The 16,945-nt window shown below is 39.0% G+C and overlaps 1 protein-coding gene across 8 annotated transcripts in view; it reads right to left on the bottom strand.

Annotated features, from left to right (window-relative positions):
- CNTN5 (contactin 5) overlaps positions 1–16,945 on the bottom strand; it is a 736,829-nt gene that overhangs the window by 699,053 nt on the left and 20,831 nt on the right. For 6 of the 8 annotated variants that reach the window (XM_064170433.1, XM_064170430.1, XM_064170397.1 and 3 more), the window contains one exon: positions 5,508–5,580. The exons of the other annotated variants lie outside the window; for them this stretch is intronic. The gene's annotated coding sequence lies outside the window, so the exon portion shown is untranslated. The remainder of the gene's footprint in view (positions 1–5,507; positions 5,581–16,945) is intronic. 8 annotated transcript variants of the gene reach the window in all.

The following is a 16,945-nucleotide window of genomic DNA, read 5'->3' as shown; positions in this document are numbered from 1 at the left end:
AGCAAGCACTTCACACAAATAATCTCACCTAACTGCAGACACCTAACCTTATTCATCTCTATCTATGCAAGTCACCCTAGGCTCTCTTTATAGAGAATAGACAAAGCAGTCACTTCCAGAACACATCAGTCTAATTTGATTTCAATATCTATGATAAAGGGAGATTGATGATACTCTAGAAATACATACAATGGAGATCTAGGGTGACTGGATTAGATAAGAACATCCACAATGTAAATGTCTTATTTAATTAGATTTTTTTTTTGCCTTGAGATTATATTACCATATAATAGAAATGTGAAATTTTCACATATCAAGGAATATGTTTGGTCTTTGTAAAGAGACAATATGCAGTTTACCTCTTTCTTACAAGTATTAGAACAGAAGTGCTAATGGGAGAAATCAGTGCTGCCTCCAAACAAAGCAGATCAACCAGTTTTGAGTCCACGTGGTTATTACTTGAGCTTTATTCTGATCTTATGCAATAAAGGGCCAGAATTAAATGGCCTTTTAATTCTGGACTTGTCTTTCTCTCAATTTTCTATTCCTTTATCATCACAAGTAACATTTAGAAAGGTAATGCATGTGGGTTATGTTGTGCTCAACCTGAGAATGACAGCTATATTCTTATATGGCATTGGGAAAAAACTGTGTAGAAATTTTGTATTGCCTACTTATTACGCAGAAGTTCACTCCCAAATCTCAGTGTTTGTGCCAGATGTAAGCAAAATCTACTTTCATGTCTGGCACTCTTTTCTAAAGAAGTCAACACTGTTCCAGTACCCATTCACAAAGGTTGTTTCTGTGAAAAATAAAATATCTTTCTTGGCCTAGAGATGGTGCAGAAATGAACCTATGATCCGGTTTCTGACTGCAATAGGTTATGTTCTATTATTACTCACAACAGTGTAAAACCTGAGCTATTTGAGAAGAATGAAGTAAAATCCTATGATATTCCTGGAAAGAAAAAAAAGTAAAGTTTACATCTTTCTGAGGCAGAGACAGAATATCCAGCTATAGCTGTACTGCTTTGGATATGCCACGTCTCTGGCTGAGCAGTCAGTCACATTCATGCCATAATCATAACCAAGGAACACAAATTGCCTAGGAGCAACACACAAATTGTTACCTTACTACAACAGAATTTTGTTATCCGAATAACTTCCTTCATCATCCCACCCCTGGAATAACTATTTTCTGTGTCCCACACCTATGTGAACTGGCCAAGCATGACACTTCCTATTTTTTTGAGTGTAACAAAAGCCCCTTCAAAGATCTGATATGGACACAGCAGCAGCAGATGACCAAGCAATTCCTTGGCCTTATTATAGAGAAGCAAAGACTTTACTTGCTCCTTCAAACAGCTCACGGTGGAAAGGTAGCCATGACCATATCCTTCATGTTCCACATGAAGTTGCAATGCAGAGAAGGAGAGCGTAACTAGAAAGGATCAGAAAGTACTCTATCATAACATTGTCTGAGGGCCCACCATAAATTTTCCTGCAACTGACAATTTTTTTTCTCATTTCAAGGAATTATTGAAGCTAGAGATGCCATGTGTCTCTTCTGGATCAATGTGTGAGTGAGATTTATAGAATCATAAAATGGTTTGAGTCATCTAGTTCCAACCACTCTGCCATGAGGAACTGGAATAATCCTACCCAGTTTTATACATCTAAAAGCTTCCAGTCTAACTTCGTTCCTCAAGTTTCTTTGATTAATGGAAAGAGGCAACATCCAAAAGTAAACTGCTTTATCTCTCTCAGGAGTTGAGGTCTTGGCGTAGCATGGGAGGAATGGTATTGAGATGGCTTAAGACCACTTTTCCATTTTTTACTGCCTGACTCAGTACTATACTGACAGGTCTCACTCCAGCATCCAGCATCTCTGCACTAACCACATCTGTTGGTTTATGCAATAGTCTAGACACAGCGTGAGCTGCAACAATGTGGACAGAGTGGATAAGCTTTAGCTTGAGCTAGTAAAAGATTTTAATACTCCTTGCAGTCCTACAAATCCATTATTTACTTACTCAAGCCTGAATCAGCCATTGGTTTTAAGAGACTGATATTATCAGTTAAACTTTTACTAATTAGAATACATTCAAATGCAGTAATGGTGGTTTAAGTCATTATTCCTATTAATATTTGACATCAGTTAATTATTTTGAATTACCCATAGCATTGTAATAAGAAGAATCTGTGCTATCTGCTTCAAATTATGAATTATGATCTGAATGTCAGCTAAGGAAAAAGATGTCCCTTTGTACTGTGTCTTAAATATAGTCCATATTGTTGCTCCCAGTGCTATTATTTCTGAAGTATTAGACAAAAGTAAAATTATGATTTTATTGTACCAGTCATTTACAGTTCTGTTAGAAACTAGTATGTAGTGTCTCCTTCAAGACCTTTCTGTCTATTACAGGTTAATGATCTTCAAATTACCTGCTTTATAGCTTCTATTTCAATTTAACTCTCATTATTCATGCCCATTGGAACAATTAAATCTATTGGTTTTGTGCTGCCCAACCAAACACAGAATATCATTCTTAGGTTTGGGTTGGTGCATGACTCTTGTTCACAAATATTTCCCTGAGATGTTGTCATGGCTTAGCCTCAGTCAGCAGCTGAGGCCCCACAGCTGCTCACTTTTCCCCTCCACTCTCCCCTCTCCGTGCAAAGGGAAGGAAAACTGGGAGAAAAAGGCAAATCCCCTGTGAGAGGCAAAATCTTTGTCTCCTGTGTTCATGTTAATCAACAAAAACAAACATCATCTTTGCTCAGGTGGTTTGCCCAGGTATGTATATTGAATCCAGGGAAAGCCCACTGCCAGCACTGGACTCCTGCACGCACAATGATGTGCAACAACTGTTGTAAATGATCTGCCTGATGGGTCAGCTCTGTCCACCTCCCTGATCAACCTATTCCAATGAACAACTGTGTTTATTATAAATTATGTATACTATAAACTTCATTCTTCTAGTGTCTTTTCTTAGCTGCTCTTTCTTCTTCATTAAATACAGATGTGAAGAATTTTGCTCATTAAATGCCAGCAAAAATATCTAATGTCATCATTAGGACTTTGCTGGTTTTCATCAAATAAGACTTGCCCATAAAATGAGACTGTAACAAAAAGAAGTACTTATCTTGAGCCAATAGTTTAAAATAATCTTTGAAACAATCTGGTATCCTAACACTGTATGTCTAAACCTGATCTTGTGCGCAAATAACAGTATTTTACATCTGAGTAGCTTGGTCCATTCTGCGATAGTGTCAAGGGTTAGGACCGGGACAGCCACTAAACAGATGACAGACAATGTCAATGCCTCTTCCTTCCCAAAGGGAACTGAAAGGGAGTAAGAGAGAAAGGCATACAAATTGCAGAAGAAGCTACTTTAATGGAAGTAATGACAATAAAATAAAGATACATACAAAACCAATATCGAAGCCGCCCTCCCGATGGCAACTAGTTGACCATCACCACTGATGCTGTGGCAGAAGTCCCAGAACGAACTCAGCAACAAATAGGAATTGGATTTAGGAACTCAGAGATCGGGATCCAAGGTAGAACAGGCAGAGTTGTTCTTGGATGCTGGACATTGAAGAAAAAAGCTTGACCCTCATCAACCCTCACTTTTACACTGAATATGATGCATAAGGAGTGGAATAACTTGTTGGTCGGTTTTGGGTCACTTGTCTTGTCTGCTTCTCCCTGCAGTTGTAACATTTTACTCTGCATACTCAATGTAGTACATAAGATTTAGCAGTGACCTTGACCTGCATACCAGTCCTTGGTACTAACTAGAAACACTGAGTGTTTTCACTGCTAGAAGCAGACACTGACTAAGAAATCATGCCATTAATTTCAGAAAGTGCAGTTACTTAGAAGCAGCAGAACTGAAAAAGAAAATCACTGAACAGAATTAGCTCTGCTCTAACTCAAGCCAGGACAAGTAGACAAACAGAAGTTCACCAATAACCCATACTAGATGCTCAGATTTTACCACAAACTCAAAACATGATTTCAAACAAGCACCTTTTATTAACATGAACTGGATATAAAATAGAAATCAGTTGAGAGGAGTTTTAATTCAAAAGGTTGTATGAAAAGAATAGAATTCATTAGGACAGAACTCTCTGAGAAACAGAAAATACTGTAAGTAAGCACAATGGTCTGAGATTTTGATGAAGGAAATAATAACAGAGTGACCTGGAAAAAACAGAACCTATTCTGCATAAGCATAAAAAAAATCCTAATGTGGAAAAAGAAAAAAAAAAAAAAAAATTGAGTTTTCAAATCCTGCATCCAGAAGATGACAAAGTCAAACTTTCAAATGCCCATTAGCCTTTCAGATGCACTCCTTTTTCAAACATCTTTCACAAAATGAGCTTACCTATGAGATAAATCAACACAATCTTTTCACATTTATCTTTTCATTTGCCAGTGACAATATTCTGCTGAATGCACACTAGCTGTTCTTTTAAAGGGAATTAATAATTGCTCAAAAGAAAAGTCTTCATTTAGAAGTGATTCATACAACTTTGTTGCACGAGATTTATCAGAGAGCCTCTTTTTGGAAATATGACTGTAGATTTTTTTTGCATACCCAAGAAGTGAAATCACATCACAAGCTAAATATATGCCATCAAACTAATTAATTTACCTGGCACCATTCACTTATGTTGAAAATCAACCTAAACCAGACATATTAACATATACATATATATATACATTTACAGATATATTTAAATCTAGCTGTATATGATTAAGAGTCCAAACCCATTTTCAAGAGAAGAGAGACTTTTACAGATTACCATAAAGTAATAAATAACTGCATCTCTGCAACTCAGTGTTCCTTTCCACGTGCCTTTCCTTTCCTTGTCCTGTTTCACAGAATAAATGATGCAGCAGCTTACCTTAATGAAAATGCCATGACACTGAGCTTTTAATGGGTAATCCCAATCACATTACCATGGAAACTTACAGTCTGCTAACTACTGATTTGTCAAAAGTCTTAGGTTCTTAAACACCCACATGTCATGGCCTTTCTAAAGCACCTACCATAACATTTTTAAATATAAGGCTAGATTTATTTTTTTTTAGTAGAGTAGAAAGTTATAAGATTGTCTGTCTCATTCTTACCTCAGTGGAAGTAAGACAAAGAGACTGAAAAGGATGAAATCAAAACAACAGATTACAATTAATCATTAATGCACCTCAGAGCTGTTGGGAGTGGTCTTAAACCCATAAGAAACAATCTTTCTGCTGCTGTTGAGTAGATGTGAATATAGTATCAGGTTTAAAGAGTTTGGGTTGTTGCTAGAATCAAACAGGTGTGGAGAGAGATGGAAAGAAATACATTGTGGAGACTGCAAACTACACTCTAAAGCTCATCTCCCACAGAATGCTACCCCTGGTGTTAAAACACCTTAGGATAAACAGTCCATAAAGTCTTATGCGTTTGGCACACGCAATATGGAAGTATCCATCTTGAATAACCAACTCACGCTCTGGAAGGTGCTATGCATCCTGATTCTTCTTTCCTGGCCCCCAGCAATTCTTCCAGGTACTGAAGCTCAGCTTACAGAAACAAAGATATGCAAATGGTAAGTCAGTATTTCTACAACTATTTCTACGCACTAATCTACACACAGAATTTCTACACACTATTGAAACTTAGTTCAAACGAGCTCAGATGGTCTGGAAGTAAGATGAAGCTATATTTACAGCAAAGCAACATTTATAAACACACATATAATGTATTTACAAGTATGTACAATTATATATATAAAAACCAATACAGAAATCCAAACTCTCTCCCAGACAAAGAAAACTGCCCAGAAGCTCTCTTTCTCCCTCTTCTTTGCCAGACAGACAAACAAAACAACCAGCGAAGCTGATGTTATTTTCTGTTAGCCAGGGTTAGTGGAAATTTGCTAGAGGAAGCAAACAGATCCAGCATCACAGACCACAGTGAGACAAATTGTAGACATTTTGGCTTTTTACCCCTCTCAGCATACCAATGAATGATACAGACTTCATCATTATTTTCTTTTTACAACCAATGATCTAATTTCTCTCATTAAAATATTCCAATTAGCCTCAAACCAGCACACAGGTTCACAGGATGTCAGGAGTTGGAAGGGACGCAGAGATCAAGTCCAACCTCCCTGCCAGAGCAGGACCATACAGTCTAGTTCAGGTCACACAGGAACACATCCAGACAGGCCTTGAAAGTCTCCAGAGAAGGAGACTCCACAACCTCTCTGGGGAGCCTGTGCCAGTGCTCAGGGAGCCTTACAGTAAAGAAGTTCCTCCTTGTGTTGAGGTGGAACCTCCTGTGCTGCATCTTACATCCACTGTTCCTTGTCCTATCCCAGGGAGCAAGTAAGCAGAGCCTGTCCCTCACCTCCTGATCCCCAGACCTCAGATATTTATAAACATTTATTAAATGTCCTCTCAGCCTTCTTCTCGACAGACTAAACAGCCCCAGGTCCCTCAGCCTCTCCTCATCAGGCAGTGTTCCAGTCCCCTATCATGCTCGTATCCCTCCGCTAGACCTTCTCCAGCAGATCCCTGTCCCTCTTAAACTGAGGAGCTCAGAACTGAAGGCAGTACTCAAGATACACTATGTGAAAATGTATGTAAATTATAAAAGCAACATCCCACACATTTGGACACATGCTATCAAGAATTGGCAATTCAGAGGCATCTTTAAATGTAATACCATGATGGAAAGTTCAGTTATGAAGACCTGAACTGGAGACTCCAGTAAGGACTAGAAGGTACCACTGCATAAAGAGATGGGACAAATGCTGCAAAGCTGGATGCAGCATTCTAAACTGTTAGGAGAAAGCACTTGAACTTCTTCAAACACAGTAGCAGCTTGCAAGCGATTTCAATAAACTACTAAACAGTCTGTGATGATTCTTACAATGTTCCAACACAGAATGAGTGCAGATGAGGAAACAAAAAAATCTTGAACAAACCAACTCAGTGAATATTGATGAATGTAAGAACAGAGACATCATCAATGAGAGAAATGTAACTCTTAACTGAAGCAGGATGGAAGAAATTCCTAAAATGGAAGTCTTTTAAAGCCAGTGGGTCTTTATACTGAATCTAAAAGGTGAAAATCTGAGGGCAGCAAGAGCTCCAACTCAGAAATTGAAACTGAAAAGAAACAACCCAGAGGCAACACTCTTTCAAACCCTGATGATCAGTCTGAAAGAACAGAGCCTGAGGACAAAAAAAAAATCTAACCCTGGCAGTAAATTTGAAAGGGTAAAGCTTCAGGGCAGGAATTGCTCAGGCCTTAACAATGAGCTGGGATGGACAGATCTCTAGGACAGCCCCCATTGAAGATCTGGGCCTGGAAAGGTAAGGAGTTAGCAGGGGACTGTTCATCCTGCAAACTCTGATAATGAGACCCACAAGCTATGTTATATTCTAGCCCTTACCAAGTACTGATTTTAAATGAATGCAATCCACTGAGTACTAAAGGATATGGAATTAGACTGGTGTAAGCGGAATAACAGAATAAGAATCACAGCTAGCTCATCCAAGAATAATGCTACAGCCTTCAGAGTGCAAATCCAAGGTGTAGTTTTATACCAAGAAAACTGACTGGGCAATGAGCTTACCTAATATGAGCTATGTCTAATCAAATTACTTTGTTTTTTTTTTTTTTTTTCAGGATATTCAGAATCTGCAGTAAAACTTAACAAAAATTACTTTCTCTACATAGTGCATTGGCTATATAACTGTGTTTGATTTGTTTTGACTTACTAGCACAAAGGTCTTAACACAGGCTTCCTGAGTTAGAGAGCCTAGTATTGAAAAGTGAGCTGTTTCTCCTCGTCACACAATCCTGAGTTCCTAAAGTAGGATCCCACAGTTCAAACATACAGCAGACCCTGAAGGTCTCCAGAGGGAAGTTTGGAGCCCCTACAGTGGTCAGCTGCTCTGAAGACTTGGTTTAAGAATGGAAATTTTGAAATTGTGCTCAATTCACAGAATCACAGAATGTTAGATGTAGGAATGGACCTCCAGAGATCATTGAGTCCAACTCTGTTCCAAAGCAGGATCATGTAGGGTAGTCCGCACAGGACCACAACCAAGTGGGTTTTGCAAGTCCCCAGAGAGGAGACTCCACAACTTCTCTGGGCAGCCTGTCTGTCACTGACAGTAAAGAAATTTCTCCTCATATTAAGCCATTGCTCCTTCTCTTATTGCTGCGGACCACTCAAAAGAGATTGTCCTCATCCACTTAACACCCACCCCTCAGATATTAATAGACAGTCTTCTCTTCTCCAGACTAAACAGCCCCAGATCTCTCAGTCTCTCTCCATAGGGTAGATGATCAAGTCCCCCAGTCATCCTCACGGCTCTCTTCTGGACTCTATCCAGCAGGTCCCTGTCTCTCTTGAACTGGGCAGCCCAAAACTGCACACAGTATTCCAAGTGTGGTCTTAGTAGGGACGAGTAGAGGGGCAGAACAATCTCTGTTCAGTCAGTATCTAATGTGGTAAACAATCAGGAGCAGCTACAGATAACCAAAGCATAAGCACTGAAATAAATCTGAACTGCACAATGGAATACTATCACTTTAAAAAAGAATACTTATTTTAACTGCATGTATTGTTCTGTTGCATACTGAAACAGATTTCATTTTTTGTAGGTTTTTTCCTCTTGCTTAAACAATACTTTCAATTAAAAGCACTTCAACTTTTCAGAGGCCAATTGCAACTGTTTTATAAGCTACACAGAGGTTTGTCATAATATTTCAACAATTTCAAACATCTGCTGAGTGTGCTATTTTTTCATAAGGAGTAATAAGCTTTCAATCCTTTATTCTCATTATCCCCAAACTATCTCTGGTTTTAATTTAAAAATGAGATGACTTATAGATTCTTCTCATAACCACAGATTCTCTTTCTTCCCTTAATGAGGCAGCTGATGATGCCTTATTGGGAATGTCTGCCTGCTCCACTTCACAGTAATTCTTATATATTCAAGAGTTATGGAAGTAATCATGTTCTGTAGGAATATGTCCCACTACGACTAGTGATATGGTTCTCAGATTTCCAATTTACATGTTTTAAATTAATGACTGTTTACTCCACTGTACAATAAAAGGGGTAGTTATCACTGGAGCTAATCTATTACATAGTACTTTACTTCTGAGATTCAGAGTCTTTCAATGTACAGGACACAAAGTAAGCAATCACATTAAGCTTATATCTGTGAAGATATAAGGCATCATTCAGAGCACCTAAAGCGGTCTCTGAAAAGACACTTATCAACATGTCATTTAAAAGACTCAAAGAGTTTATTTGCCATCTGAGACTGATAATTAAAAAAAAAAAAAAGTGTGAGAAAATGAGGGAAGGAGCTTGATGCATCAACAGTCCCATTTTTAATATTATATGTATTCTACTCACCAGTACTTTCATTTGTACCGTTTCTGAAGCACTACCACCTTCCATATTTAAGAGAAGATCAGACTGAATGGTGTTGCCTACTTTCCAACATAGCACTCAATAATATTCTTGAGCACGCATTTCATCACTTCTTAGTATATGAAAAGTTGAGTATCTTTGTTTTTCAGAAAAGTTAAGACATCAAGAGCCCTCAAACTACAGCCTGCGGGCCAGATATGGCCCCCCAGGGTCCTCAGTTCAGCGCACCAGTATTTACAGAATCCCCTCACCGGGGGTTGGGGGGAAACCAAGCAGACACTTCCTACCACTTAATCTGCTTGCCAGCCTCCGCAGCCCCCAAGCATCTGACAGGACTGGGCTAGAACCAAACTATAGTCCGGCCCCCGACACTACTGGGCTGGAACCAAACTATAGTCCAGTCCCCGACACTGCTGGGCTGGAACCAAACTATAGTCCAGTCCCCGACACTGCTGGGCTGGAACCAAACTATAGTCTGGTACTTGACACTGCTGGGCTGGAACCAAACTATAGTCCGGCCCCCGACACTACTGGGCTGGAACCAAACTATAGTCTAGTCCCCGACACTGCTGGGCTGGAACCAAACTATAGTCCAGTCCCCGACACTGCTGGGCTGGAACCAAACTATAGTCCAGCCCCCGACACTACTGGGCTGGAACCAAACTACAGTCTGGTACATGACACTGCTGGGCTGGAACCAAACTATAGTCTGGCCCCTGACACTGCTGGGCTAGAACCAAACTATAGTCTGGCCCCCAACAGTGTCTGAGGGACAGTGAACAGGCGCCCTGTTTAAAAAGCTGGAGGACCCCTGCGTTAAGTGCTCGTGGAGTCCTAGCAGGTTAGTTGCAATCAGAACAGCCAATGCAAATAGCTTACTGAAGGAAGAAAATAAAGAAAAAGGGGAAGTGTCATCTGCCTGTTGTTTTTTCCACCTTGCAGTGCTGTCTCAGGTTTAAGGGGAGAGAAATAACAGAAACTGTTTAGAAGCAATAAGTTAAGTGTTTGATATGGATTCTCAGTTGAGGATGGCTGTAATTGCCTAGCAGATACATAAACACTACTTTAAATGGCAAAAAAAATATTCACACAGAGAGTGATTTGGCATTGGAATGGGCTGCCCGGGGAGGTGGTGGAGGCACCGTCCCTGGGGGTCTTCAAGAAAAGACTGTATGAGGCACTTAGTGCCATGGTCTAGTTGATTGGATAGGGCTGGGTGATAGGTTGGACTGGATGATCTTGGAGGTCTCTTCCAACCTGGTTGATTCTATGATTCTATGATTCTATTCAAGAAAAGACTGGATGAGGCACTTAGTGCCATGGTCTAGTTGATTGGACAGGGCTGGGTGCTAGGTTGGACTGGATGATCTTGGGGGTTTCTTCCAACCTGGTTGATTCTATTCTATTCTAAACTTAAAGACAAAGAAGAAACTGCCCTCAAATGCTACCTATGTTGTTGTTTTATCATCATTTGCAATGATTAATATGTAAATATTCTGGCTAGAGTATGGGATGAGGTTTAATTAAAGCTTTCAAAGAGAAAATACTATTATTGAACAATTGGTAGTATTCATTTAATTCATGTGTATATAGCTGCAAAGCTGAAAGAAAATCTCAGGTGAACAGTTGTGAATCACAAAACTGGCAGCCTTTTTCAAAATTCTTCAAACTACCTTTACAGCTTCTACCTTCCTTAGCTGAAATCAGTGGAGTTGGGCTTTGCTGTGCAGTTTGCAATGGAAGAAAAAGAAGGAGGTTAATATTGTTAGGAGACTTTCTGTGAAGTGTATATACATTTTTACACAGATTTCCTTAATTGCTTCTCTAAATTACTGTAACAAATTTAAGTTAATTCCAGAACTCGCAGCACTTCATAAGGAAAGAAAAAAAAAAAAGAATTCCTAAATATATGTGTATTATAGGATTCTCTACTGCTCAACTCCCAGAAATATTTATTAGGTTTTGTTAAATGTTTTAAGTCTGACAATTTTATGTTTTTAGTGTAAGTTGCCTGATCATTTTTGCTATTCTTAAAGTCAAGTAACGTGTGTGCTACATAAAGGGAACATTTTGAAAGGCAGACTACACTGCAGTTTGAAAACTCACAGTAACTAAAAAGAACCACTGATACATTATGGAAGAACTGAAAAAAGTTGATTATTATATAACAAAGAAAAAGATATTTCTGAGGATGAGAAACTTCATGCTCTCACTTTTATAAAAGGAGCTGATCTAATAAAAGACTTCAAAGCTTTAGTACTACTGTTTGAGAGATGTTATGGTTACTTTTTTAGTCAACAAAGCAAAATAAGAAAGGAATGCTCAAATCCTTTCCTGTGACACAAAATGTTTTCAAGATACGGAAACATCTTCCAGTTCAAAGTCTGGGAAAATATAGTTTAAAGAGTGATTTATGAAGGTCTTTGAAGAAATAAGAGGCATTCTGAAGCCGTACAAATAATGTTCAGTGGCCAACACTATGCTAGATTAATCGGGCCCACTGAACTGGACTTTTGAAAAAATGTCAGGCCCATGGCCATGATTCTGAAATTCAGCTTGTCTGCCTAAATACATTGGGCTTCAATAGAAAAGATATATGTGGAACAGTGTCTGGTCCTTCTGGTTTAGGTCATCTTCCATTCAATCTGTAAACCAGTATAAAGAGTCTGCAGTCTGATGAAGTACAGGTTGTAGGTGTGCATTGACTGTAAAACGCAAGGCTTGAATAGAGTTATTCTGAAAATGGCTTTTACAAGCACAATTTTATTCTGCTTCTGAATTATGGATATGGCAGCTCATTCCTGTGTCATTCATGAGCCTGCCATTGTAAGCAAAAATAAAGAGTATATTTTCACATATGTATAATCACACACACTTAAGAGTACTTCTTGCTACCTAAATCTAAAATTTTAAATAAAATACCAATTTAGTTCTATTGCATATGACAAGCAAATCTGGAACCAAGAGCTGTTATTTGAAGACCTAACTGTTATATTTTCTTTTCCTTAGCTTTTTAATTTACATTTAAATAATAATTTTCTGGGTATTTATTAATGAAACTTAACAAAAAAATTTAAAATAAAGATGCTTTCACATCATTGAGTAAGATGTGAAATCTTTCATTTGCCCTTTGTCTACTTATGGAGGTACTTTATATGCAAACATCTCAGAATATGTGAGATTTTGGGTAGGAAGATTTAATGTTGAAGTATTCATTTTAAAATATAAAATTCAAAACCAAACAGAAAAGGAGAGGAAAAAACAAGGCTTTTTTTTCTTCTTTTTTTAATGGGTCATTTTTCAAATACTGAATTCAACTCTTTAGAGCAAATATAGGAATCCACATAATAAAATAAAAAAAATATATAGTGCACAACATTGGAAAAGGTTCCCCACCTCTAACAAGAACATTCTCTTCCTTTGTCAGGTTTCTCTGCTGCTATTGAGAAAATAAAATCTGTACACAAAATACTGCACTGCTTTGACAAACAAAGCCACACTCGACATGAATTAATGAATAGAAAGCAGCGTTGGTGCCAACATTCACAATACAGCACATGCTAACATTCAGCATTAATATCTTGAATTAAAGCCTAATGAACTCCTTGGAAGTGCTTCCAGGGAGTTCAGTTAGCAGTGGATCAAGCCCATGGTGCTCATATTAGTGTGCTTCTCTCTAGGCTTTGCACTAGGAATGACTGAGAGAGCAGACTATGTGACTCTACCTGCATTTGAACATCATCAGATCAGACTCAGTAATGCAAACATATATGTGCTTTTCCTCCAGCAGTAGTCACTGGAGATTTTAAAGATGAGTAACTATCACATCTGTTTCATAGGCAGAGAGGCTAAGGCTCTCCAAATTCCCAAAGAAAGTACCTTGTAGATTTCATGTCTCGTTAGTCTGTGTAGCGTGTACCTTCTTTTCCTCTGCTACAGCATTTCCACTGCAACACTGGAAAATTAACAAATCAATCTCCAATTAAAAAACTTCTCAGTTTGAGCATCTGAGGAATGCTTATAGAACTAAGGAAAAGTGTCTCATTTTTTGACCTCAGAGCAAAGCATCTTACGGGTCGTTATCAAAATCACCTTGGAAATCAGAATAAAAACGCTGAAGAGACCTGTGCAATTGCTTTCCATGGATCTGCTGTACAAGTATAAATTCCACTTTTGATTGTTTAATAACTAACTGTGATGTGTTTCTGAAGGTGGGTTCAAACAAGCAGGCTGATGGAGATGCCTGGGAAGCACATACAGATGTTGTGGTTCACCATGCATAAAGCATCAAAGGGAAGCACCAAAAGAAAAAATAAGTAAGCCTTCTAGAATGAACTACATTTATCTGAAATATGAGAAATGATATAGCAATTGCCTATATTTGCTCATTTAAATACTATCCAGATCCTTGACAGCTTATCTGACCACTAGCTTTCCTTCAGTATCTCTTCCTGTTTGTACTTCTAGAAATAACATTTAGACAAAGGATACATCTCAGGACACAGTATCCCCTCTCATGATGTAGCTTACATTAAATGCTTTTATAAAAAACATAGCAAATTAACAAAAAAAATTCAGAAATCTGTTGTTTTTTGTTGTCACAGCTAATTCTATTTAAAACATGAAGCAGAAAGTCATCACCTGACATTGAAGAGGAGACAAAGGGAACTGCTAGTGGCTTAGCCTTTCTGAAAGCCAGCCCACTTATATTAGGTATCTGAATTTGGTATTTGAAATCTAGCTACACATTCTCACCAACTATCTCCAGGATTTCCAGTATTGTCATTTATTTGGTAAATGAGTACTAAGTAAAATCAATTAAAAAATGCATGCCTCTCAACTCCTCCTACAGAATCACAGAACCTTAGAGGTTGGAAGTGACCTCCAGAGATCAAGTCCAGCCACCTTGCCAAAGCAGGATCCCCTAAGGTAGTTCGCACAAGAATGCATCCAGGAAGGTTTTGAGAGTCTTCAGAGAAGGAGACTCCACAACCTCTCTGGGCAGCCTGTTCCAGTGCTCCATCACTGTAAAGAAGTTTCTCCTCAAGTTGAGGTGAAACTTTGTATGTTCCAGTGTGTAGCTGTTGCTCTTTCTCTTATTCCTGTGGACAACCAAAAAGTGACTGGCCCCATCCACTTGACTCCCACCCCTCAGATATTTATAGATTTTGATGAGACCTCCTCAGTCTTCTCCAGACTAAACAGCCCCAGGTTTTTCAGTTGACATAATTTACCTTAATGTGACAGTGCAATTTATAAGGAATTGATATCATGACCTTGTTTGCTACCCTTGCCTCATCACAATTCTAGTGCAAAGTTTAGTGCTGCGTCCTATGGACTACCTAGACTAGAGTGACGGATCTCAGTGCTGAAGTTACAGCTCAGAAGCCAACTAAATAAAACAGCACATGCAAAAAAGCCTTCAGTCACTCGCTCCACAGGACTCTTGCCTTTTTCACACAGCTGTCTGATAGCATCTTCATTGACGAGTGTCATCACTCACTTTCCTTCCCTGGCAAAGTTTCTCCTTTACCATGCCCCAACATCTTGCTATGCACATGCATAATCTAAAGAAAGTATCCTTTAACCCTGATTCAAAGATAGGGCTGTTGTAATTTTCCTTCCTTCTTCTATAAAAGACACTGTCAGCCATTTCTGAGAAAAAGTCCAAGGGGAACCTTCTCACACAGGCACAAAGAAGGCTGAAGATGAGCCAGCAGTGTGCTCAGGTGGCCAGGAGAGCCAATGGCATCCTGGCCTGTATTAGGAACAATGTGGCCAGTAGGACGAGGGAGGTTATTCTTCCCCTGTACTCAACACTGGTCAGGCCACATCTTGAGTGCTGTGTCCAGTTCTGGGCCCCAATTCAAGAGAGATGTTGAGGTGCTGGAATGTATACAGAAAAGGGCAACAAGGATGGTGAAGGGCCTGGAACACAAAACCTATGAGGAGAGGCTGATGGAGCTGGGGTTGTTTAGCCTGGAGGAGGCTCAGGGGTGACCTCATTGCTGTCTACAACTATCTGAAAGGAGGTTGTAGCCAGGTGGGGATTGGTCTCTTCTCCCACACAACCACCAACAGAACAAGGGGGGACACAGTCTCAAGTTGTGCCGGGGAAATTTAGGCTGGATGTTAGGAGGAAGCTCTTCTCAGAGAGAGTGATTTGGCATTGGAATGGGCTGCCCAGGGAGGTGGTGGAGTCACCATCCCTGGGGGTGTTCAAGAAAAGACTGGATGAGGCACTTAGTGCCATGGTCTAGTTGACTGGATAGGGCTGGAGGATAGGTTGGACTGGCTGATTTTGGAAGTCTCTTCCAACCTGGTTGATTCTATGGTTGATTCTATTCTATGGTTGATTCTAAAGAAAGTCAATTAGTACTACTTTGTGAATCACACAGTGGGCGTACCTCATCTTCAGTGCGTCATTTATTGCTGTTACTCCTGTTAAACATATTCCTCCTTAATCCAAAACTGGACATATTTGCAGTCCAATTCAGTTATCGTGCGTGCATAATGAATATACCTAGCACTTCACAAAAATAATGTAGCATCCAGCAATACAGTGTTTGACACCAATCCAACTCCTGGAAGTGTTTCCATTGACTTACAGCATTCAGCAATAGCAGAGTGCTAAAGTACAGTGTTTGCAAATTAAATGGAAAAACCTATGAAACATTTTTGTGTGTGTGGAAATGAAGATTTGCATGCATTCATATTTGATAGAATTGGCTGGGCTGAGAATAATATCCCAGCATGAATGTTAAAGCTTTCAGACACCCACATTTCTAATGGTTTTAGTGGATAATGCAATGTGTTTAACTCTTACTAGAACACCTGCTTCATAATGCTCAGTCTTGACATTAGAAAATTAATTAAAATATATTAAATACATAATGCTCCATCATTCTGTGTAATGCAACATTTAGTGCTAAAGAGCGGCTATTGAATGACACTTTTGGTGAATGGAGCCAGAATGTCTGGTCATTAGATGATAGCAGCAATATTTTAGGTAGTAAACAGATGTCAAATGAATTCATCAATACAAATAAAAATCTGCTTAACAGGATATAAACACAATATTTTAAAGCACTGGTAATTTAATTATGCTTTCCACACACAAAGAACAAACTTGTATTTTTTGCTTGGAATGACCTTTGGTTTAGAATGATACAACAATAAAGCAAGGAAAGGAGGAAAACATGCATGCAGGGAAGCCTCCAAAACCAGCACCATTCCTCCTTTGTTTCCGATGGGCTTTAGAACTTCCTCAGAACACAATGGCCATCATCTTTTGGGCCAACAGTACACAGGAAACAATATTACTGCAATAACATCCAGTACAAACACACACAACCCATTTCCTTCTTGATACTGCTCACAAATGAGAAGATTGGATGGCATGAGCCAGTATATATCTATAACTGAAGGAATATAATGCAATTAGACTACTCTATTGCCTTCTCCAGATTGGAGCTTTTTTCAGT

This window comes from Pogoniulus pusillus, chromosome 3 (assembly GCF_015220805.1).
Source record: "Pogoniulus pusillus isolate bPogPus1 chromosome 3, bPogPus1.pri, whole genome shotgun sequence".
NCBI lineage: Eukaryota > Metazoa > Chordata > Aves > Piciformes > Lybiidae > Pogoniulus > Pogoniulus pusillus.
The sequence above is the reverse complement of the archived record's forward strand: the minus strand, read 5'-3'. Positions and strand labels throughout refer to the sequence as shown.